Source organism: Poecilia formosa, unplaced genomic scaffold (assembly GCF_000485575.1).
Source record: "Poecilia formosa unplaced genomic scaffold, Poecilia_formosa-5.1.2 Scaffold350, whole genome shotgun sequence".
NCBI classification, from domain to species: domain Eukaryota; kingdom Metazoa; phylum Chordata; class Actinopteri; order Cyprinodontiformes; family Poeciliidae; genus Poecilia; species Poecilia formosa.
The window spans coordinates 444,227-452,995 of record NW_006800289.1 but is presented as its reverse complement, the minus strand read 5'-3'; the positions used below and the strand labels follow the sequence as shown (position 1 = coordinate 452,995).

Below are 8,769 nucleotides of genomic sequence, written 5' to 3'. Positions count from 1 at the left end.
CACAACCTGACTGTAACTCTACTGCACACTCCTGCCAGCACAAACAAGCCTTGACAGACAAGAGTCAAAGGAGTTGCGAAATCAAAACTGTCGCTTGTCATTTCTCCTGAGTTTCACAACAACTGCTACATTGTGTAGATCTGAACTTTTTCTAATCCTGTAAAAGCTCTCGGTGATATTTAGCACCGCAGTTTGTATCTCTTAACATGTCCAGTTGGTGATATTTCAGTGGCTTCACATCTGTTTGGTCCATTTGGTTCTATTTCACATGCAACAGTTTGGTATCAGTTGTGTCTGTATTTGGTATGAAAAATACTCCATACACGCCCTCATGATCTCACTATGGTAGCTGGATATGCAGTTGAAAAGCTAACTGGATAAGAAGTGGGACCCATAAGATGATCTGCACAAATTCAACCCATTTATTTAACACCTACAGCTACATTGGGTACCAATCTGGTCAAGTTTTCATAGTTGACACATTAAGACAAGGCATATGTCATCCATAGGTGGGAAACGGGACGCAAAATCAGTTCCAAATACAACTGTCAGCAGATTACATCATATCAAAATGATGCATGTGATGTAATGATGTAATCAAAGTAGGACCAATTTGAATCCTACATGGGTTGAATCCTAGATTTAACCCATTTTTTAACACCCATTTCAGAGCCAACTGTGACCTACTCAGGGTACCTACCTAGTTTTGCCGAAATAGGTTGGGTACAGTCAGTCCAAATGGGCCCCATACAGGAAGGTCTATGTAAACTAGGGGCAGTTTAGCCGGAGTACAGCCCACATGGGCCCACATAGCGGGTAAACAGGCTGGAAAAAGAATCCCAAATAGGATGGACCCATGTTTACCATCAACACAGGTTTAAGGCAGATCAACTCTGGGGGGAAAAACGGACACCATTTTGAATCTAGAGAGCTGCCCAGATTTAAACCACTTTCTACAACAGGGTGGAAAGAACATTGACCAAAACATTTGACGTGTATTGATGATTTTAACGATGTAATATATGTTTACATAACTGTTGACTGTATGATGTGTTTATGATGTTTTGTCTTTATGTTTTCATGATGTGAACTGCCATGTTTCTGAAATGTGCTGCACAGATCAACTTCATTGATTGATTAATTGATTCAAAATGTTTCCATAGAAGAAGCCCATTATGAGGCAAACCCTGTGGGGCCCACGTGGGGCCCTTCCGCACATGTCGCCTTGTTTGTGTTTCCGATTTTTTATTTGAGCTGGGGTCAGAGGTCACAGTTTATGACTGCTTATCAAACCAAAATAACTCTAATTCGACCTGATGTTCAAAGATATGATTTAATGGAGTTGCATAACTACATTTATTTTTACAGAGGACCATCAGTTATCAGGTGAGCAACGTGTTCCTCTGGCAGGTGTGAATCTGCACATGGCCAGGCCGCGCTGCGTCCCGCCGCTGAATAACTCCGGCCTGGACTTTGTCAAACGCTCAGGTGTAAAAAGCGGCGCTCGCATGCTGAACTAAGCTGAAAGATTGCTGGCGTGAGCGATTAAGAGATTTCCAGTTTTAAGCTCCCAAAGGGACTGCATTTGTGACACTAGTGTGTCAAGATGCTAAGTCAGGAGACGGAGATAGCAGGGGAGATAATGACCATTATCAAGAGCGGACCAGGAGAGGGGTGAGATAACCGACGGGGTGGCGTGTCGTACACTTGAAAAGAAAAGCTGGGAGATGGACCGAGAAACAAGGTGTGGCATGTTTGTTCTTGTGATTCCTCAGCAGGCTGCACATGCTTCTCTTTGACAGGAGGCTCTCCACTTCCTCCTTTGCCCCACTTCCTGCCTCTGCTGCTGGCCTATGTCCATATATGGCAGCTGCGGGCGGCCAATCAGAGCTGAGCAAGCAGCTCATTCAAACAACCGGGGGAGAGACGGGTGGGAACTGCAAACAAAAATTAAGCACTGCTGCATACATAATAAAAAAAAAATAATAATAATAATAATAATAATAATATATTCCAGCCCAATCAGATAACGCCTTTGTAGGCTTGACTGGTTGACATACGGAGGAATAAGGAAGTATTTGTACAAACGTTTGACTATGTAAATGCTCCGAAATAGCGCAGACGAAAACAGAAGGCGTTGACAAGAAGCTATGCAGAGAATGGAGAAACAGAAAGTTATGCAAGGCATTTTTCACCACAGACAACTACCCATTACGTGTAAGTGGCTGACCTGTCTTGGCGTGCTTTAGGTGAGGGGCAGCAACACGATAAGGAAGACCAGGAAGCTGGGAAGGACCGCGGCCAGTCAGAGGGCACGAATCTCCAAACGAGCCAATCAGAAGGCGGGCAGCTCACAAGTCCCTCCCATTGGTCAGAGGCAGATGGCTGAGAATGGATGAGCCTCCCTGGGTCCACCAGCATGTATGGGGGGTATAAAGAGTGTGTGTGTGTGTGTGTGTGTGTGTGTGTGTGTGTGTGTGTGTGTGTGTGTGGTCAGCTTTCAGGTCTTCTGCAAAGATCCCTTTACTTTACATTCAAAACTGACTGATCACACATGCATGCCTGACGTTTGCATGGACGTCATCACAAAACAGGCCTAACTCTACCAGCCAGCAAATCCTCATACAAATATGTGGTGTCGTGAGGTTTGATTGTAGGCTGCTTTGTCATCAGTGCCGGGTTTGAACGGCACCTGAGTCAAACAACTGAGGTGCCCTTAAAAGGCACCTCAGCCTCGGCTGTGGGCCAATGGCAGGCAGGGACAGCGTGAGGAAGTGAGGTGGGTGCACCAGAAGAGGAAGAGAAGCAGCAAAGGAGACAGAGGGCCGAGCGTATCTGTGTGTGTTAGGGAGCAACAGGGGTGAGGGGGGGAATAAACACAACATTTTATGGCAGGCTTTCCAGCCTCAGGCGTTGCTGCATGTGGCTGATCGAATGACTGTGAACTGGGCTGCACACTTCAAGCTTTTAATCAGATTTAGCCCCGATGATCATATGATTGTTGAAAGGGCAGGGGATCTACGACGGACTTGCAATGCAGAGCAAAAGAGAGAGAGAGAGAAAAAAAAAAATTTCTTTTGCACGTCCATCTAAAGAAAATGAAGCAGTGACAAAAATGTCAAAAAAGGAAGCAGGAAACCAGTGAGCTAACTAAAACGGGCCCAGTTCCTCCCAATAAAATGCTTGTTGTGGTCTGAACTGCCCTGGTGGAGATGAACATTTATGTGAACTAAGCACAGGGAAACAGAAGATAATTAACTTCACAAATATTTTATATGATCCAAATCTAACCGGCCGGCTTTATTAGTCACACTGCAGATGTGTCAGTAAATATAAATCTAACACTCTGGTTCTCAACTTTTGACATGTTTAGTTTCAGCTCTACAGGCACTAAGCTTTCTGATCAGCACCGTTTTTACAGACATCCTAAAACATTTATCTAAACAGGTCTTGGATTTTTTTTTTTTACAGCTTGTTAATTTTTATGTTGTAAAAACAAAAAAGCAAGAATAACAAATGCTATCGATTAACACTACGTGATCAGTTTAACGATGTAGTCTACTTGTGCCTTTCATCTCTGCTCAAAAGTTGAAATTTCCTAGTTTGAATTTGAGAGAATTCACAGAAAAGTTTGTGGAAGCCAGAAATCCAAGTGGAGAGTTGGACGTTTCCAGCCAACCCTGATTTCATAATCAAATATGGCTGCCTTGAATGTTACATGTTATTTTTGAGCCGGAGTGAAAGAAAAGAAAAAAACAAAAACTCATTCATTATTTACACACTCAATACCTGTTTCAGTTAATTTTTTTTGTCACAAGTAATGAAAATGCGAAAGAATATTGCTGCTAGATTGTTTTGCTAATCATAGTTAGCCTAGCATGTCAAAAGAAGCAGCTATCAGCCTCGTTCCTGGACTAAGCAGAATGTAGAATAAACACCCAATAAATGCAAAAGTAGTGCTCAAGTAAACACGCTTTTTCCACATGATATTATACATTTTTGTCACAGAGTCACACTGGACTCTGTAAGATGATTAGCTGGTTTAATCACGCTACCTGCTCAGGTAGGTGTTCTGCAGTCTACTGGCTTAAAGATGCGTGCTGCACTTTTTAAAATAGCGATGTCTAAAGCCTGGGACTAAAACATGTTACACTGCAGCAGCTTGGCATTAGGCAAGGCAAGTCTTTATGTTTAGCACATTTCAGCTACAAGGCGACTCAAGGTGCCTTAGATGAAAAAACAAAACAAAACGCAAAACAACAAAGAAGAGACAATACATTGGAGTGGTATGATACAGGAAAAATAATTAAAATTACTGACTACAGTTAATGATGCTCCAGTTATCATTAATTGAAGGCAATGCTAAACAAATGGGTTCAGCTTTGATTTAGCAAGTTGCTGTTTCAGCATTTTTGCAATTTTGTTTCTATTCTCAGGTGAAGTAAGAGATGACAAATCCATGCCCTGATTCATTCCATGCAACTTAACTCTTGAATGGGTTCACAGTCGTCTGGTGACATTGTGACGTAGAGATGTGCATCATCTGCGTAGTTATGGGACCTTTTACAACCTCTTATGTATATTAAATAAGAGGGGCACCAAGATGGAACCCTGAGGTATTCCATATGTGATTTTTGTCAGCTCAAATTGACACACAAAAAAAGTCTCTGTTCTTTAAGTCTTTAAACTAGTCAAGTACAGCACCAGAGAGTCCTAACCAGTCCTCCAGTCACTTCAGTTATGTGAAACTTACATTGGAAATCACAGTTTTACCAGAAAAGACCTGATACTGGTTGACATTTGTGGAAGTTTGTTGTTGTCAGATGCTAAATCAGTGATTGGTTCGCCTCTCCTGATCCTCACGATGGACGACCAACAACTATTCAGTGTGAACCCGACTTTTCAAAAGCCAGCGGTGGGCTTAGCTCCTATAGTTTTCACACAATGTCAACAAACCTTTCACAGCCAGCCGATCAGCAAATGTAGAATGCAAATGTCCGTTCTACATTTGCACAGCGGCAAATGTAGAATGGACAGCTTTGGTTACTTTATGCAAACAGAATCCAGTCAAAAGGCCTTTACAACACAGATCTGGAGTAATGAAAAATGCTCGGGGTTTTAAAAACTTAACATTTAAGTGTGAGAGTAAAAAAAATGTGCTTCTTCAATTAACATTAGCAGTGAAATCTCCTTCGATCTCAACCTCTTGTTCTTTGTTGCTCCAAAGAGACGAAACACGCCGCGAAAAAAAAAACAACAAAAAAAAACGACGAGGTTTAAGGGAATTGCAATGCAATATGAGGGAATATTTTAATGGTTTTGAAACTATAACTTTTTAAAACCTTCATATACTTCATCACTAATAACCAACCCATGTCTTTAAGGTTTTAATAAAGTACTTTTATAGATTAGGGTGTGGTCAGAAAACTGTTTGTTTGGGTGAATCTGTCTATTTGCCAAGAGAGAGAGGAAGAGGTGGGTGAGGGGTGCTGAGAATTAATTTGGGCTGTAAATGGGAAGCTAATCCAGTCCAGGCAAACAAACTGGCCAGCTGGCAGGCACAACACACACACACACACATATATATTAAAACACAGCTGGTAACTAGCCCGTGCCTTGGAGTCAGGCCGTCACCACGGTGACCTGCGGATCAATGACGCAGCAGACGGACAATCTATTGGCAGTGTCGCAGAGGAGGAGGGGGTGAACGCGGGGAAGGACTTCCCCCCTCTGAAACTATGAGCGGTCACAGATGGCAAACAACCGCTCGGCTGGTCACTTTTCATCAGGAGGCGCAAGGAGAGGAGAAAGACGGGGAAAAGAAAAGCCCGGCAGCCACAATGAGAAAGAAAAGAGACCGTTCCAACATGCCGGTCAACCCCACCGGCTCCCATTAAACGCAAAACAGTTCCAAAACAAAGAGTTCCTCGAACCTCTTTTACCGATGCAGCTGATCTAATTGAGCATCTGGCATGCATCATAATGCAGCTGTGTCCAGACGTTTCACGCAGAGCGCACACGCCCCTGTTCGGCTTACGCAGTGGGTAACAAAAGACGAGGGCATTAAACATTTCTTGTTATCTGCCTCTTTTCTCCTCTTTTACTTCCACAACGCACCACTTTATGGATTTTAGCTCTCATCTCTGCGTTTTACGCTGCTTCCCAGCCATCACCCTCTCTCAGGGCTAATTGCTGCTAATGCGTTTCTGCATTAAGCTGCGGCTCCAGAACCAGGGAGACTGACTGGAAGTGGGAGATGTTGCAAAGAGTGTGTCTGCATGTGTGAAAAAGAAATAGTAGCCTAGTCAAGTCCACGCTCCCCCACCCCCAATTCCATTTCAAGCAAGTCTTTTTTTTTCATAGTTTCACGCCCCGGACCATCCCCCATGTAACTCAATGTCCCTCTTTGAAAAACACCAACCAGTCAGCCAGATGAAGCTGTCCCTTGCCAAAGCTTTCATACCCCTTCAATTTAATATTGTGTTTTATTGGGACTGTAAAAAGGAACTCAAAAAATACAGTTTGTTTGGTTTTTTTGGTGTTTTGTTTATTTGCTCTATTGCAAATTAAATCCTGAAAAGTGTGGCATGTATCTGTATTCTACCCTCTTTGGCTCAGTACACTTCAGAACCCCATGCTAGATGTTCATATATGGATGCTATTCTTATAGAAACTACTTTGTGTTGGTTTGTCACATGAAATACTTTTACATTTCAATAGAAAAAAAAACAAAGTTTAAGTGCTGTGAATGAATTTACCAGGTTACATGTGACAGAAAAGAAGATCCAAACACCACAAACAAACGGAGTCCAAATCAGGCTATAGTTTGAGTCATTTGTTGGAGGACGACCTCATTAGGACTAGAAATAAAATAAAGAAAGTTTACGCCATCTTTGCCTGTTTGAGGAGCAGGAAGCCATGGTGGGATGGCGTTTGTATCATCACAAGGAGCGGCAAGTCTGTAGAGCAGCCAGTTTCTTCTGAACTATATAACCATCAGCCCCCTGGTTGGTTTACTAATAATAAGAGAAAGAAAGAGAAAGAACAAAACAAAACAAAAAAAACCGAGTGGTCACATGTCACAGCTGCTTCAGGTCTTTGGTAAAATCACACACACAGTCATGAGCTTGCAGAGGATCAGTTTGTAAGAGTGTGTGTAAACCACTGCAATGCTCTTTCATTGTTACCATTGATCTGGGCTGCTGTCTGCACCAAAAAAAAAAGTCTTTAAACCCACTTGCCACAACTCTTAAATAGTGAGATCACCCAGTCTAATTGCTCTGGGCGACTTCAGTCGGCTAGAGTAAAGCAGAGATCACATGCTGTTTTATTTCAATAACATAAATAAAGTTGGCTGGCGTTACAAACTTGACCACATTACAAATATCACAAGCTTCTTGTTGCGGTCTCTTTGACTTGAAAAGTTCTTGGTTCAAAGCTCTCAAGAGGTCAACTCAAAAATAAATTTGCTTGGAGTCAGATTTTCAGCTTGGGAAAAAATAGCATGTTTTTCTTGGTACTTCCATGGCGATACGTCGTCTTGAACGCGTTGAAATCTTATATGTTGTTAAATTTAATCATTTTCTGAAGACTTTGAATCACATTGCTTGGTACTGATCTACTTATGGAGCAGCTTACGAGAGATTATGACCTCTAATTGACCTCCTTACGGAAGATATTATTTACTAGAGTCATGTAACTGTATTTCCTTACAGAAGATTAAGAGAACGTTATAAAACGATGATTTAACTCTCTCAAAGCAGGTAGAAATGAACCTAAAAGCAGATGCAAACTGAGGCTTGGTGGGCACAAGATATTCTAACAGTTCCTTTCATACCTAAATAACTCGGCACGAAACGAAACCACAAAACTTTAGGTTGTGAGGTGACAAATTGCTGAAATCACTGATGTCCTTTTAAGAGCAGCATTAGCTGCCCTATTAGCATACTCAACTGGCACTTCTCCAAGTTTGTGCCTCATTATCATGGTCTGACTCAAAGCTCTCCCAATATGTGTCTGTTCCGTGAGTTCTTCCAAATAAAAGATGTTGTTCACATTAGCTAGCCTGCTAAGCTAGCCCAGTCAATAAAGACAACCTTTCCGTTTTTCAATAAACATTATTAATTTGAACTACAGTGTGAATTGTGGTTCTAATATGGTTTAATTTGAACTTTTTAAATAAATAATAAGTTGAGATGAAAAGATGATTAAAAAGCTTTTATCTATAAGGAAAGCTGTTAGCAGCTAGCTTGTACGCTTCTCATCAGGAATGTCTCGGACTAGCTTTGAATAAAAAGTGATTAAAAAGTGAATAAATCCTGAATGTTGAAACTATAATGAAGACCACGTTTGCCTCCATGTATGTCCTGGCAATTTGTCCCAAGTATAAAACACGCTGCCAAAAATAAAGTTCAAGAACAAGTTAAAAAAAAGAATTAATTAGCCACAGAGTACTGACATTTTACATGAAGTAAAAGCTTTATATATTTAGGGCTGTGTGAACTGCAACAAATGTTTTACCAACACTGGTTGGTTTTGCAGCGTTGCCTTGAAATGCGAAGGCCCCACAAACAAGGATGTGACGCTTTAAGGTCTCATCATGGAGTTTACTGTGCAGAAGCGACACAAGCTCAAACAATCTAAAACACCTTAAATACCTATAAACCTTATAAATATACTACATTCAGCCTTGTTTGTCACTTATCTGGTGGTTTTAAACATCAGGATCATTCCCCTGACAGTAGATATGAGCGGGTTTGAGGGAAGTTT

At 41.6% G+C, this 8,769-nt stretch overlaps 1 protein-coding gene across 2 annotated transcripts in view; it reads right to left on the bottom strand.

The window, feature by feature from the left end:
* The window catches only part of fscn1a (fascin actin-bundling protein 1a), a 37,800-nt gene extending 35,313 nt beyond the window's left edge, over positions 1-2,487 (bottom strand). Inside the window, exon 1 of one of the 2 annotated variants that reach the window (XM_016661933.1) lies at positions 2,469-2,487. The gene's annotated coding sequence lies outside the window, so the exon portion shown is untranslated. Of the gene's footprint in view, positions 1-2,464 lie in introns of both variants that reach the window. The other variant, XM_007574363.2, reaches the window with a different exon arrangement.
* Positions 2,488-8,769: the final 6,282 nt, after the last annotated feature.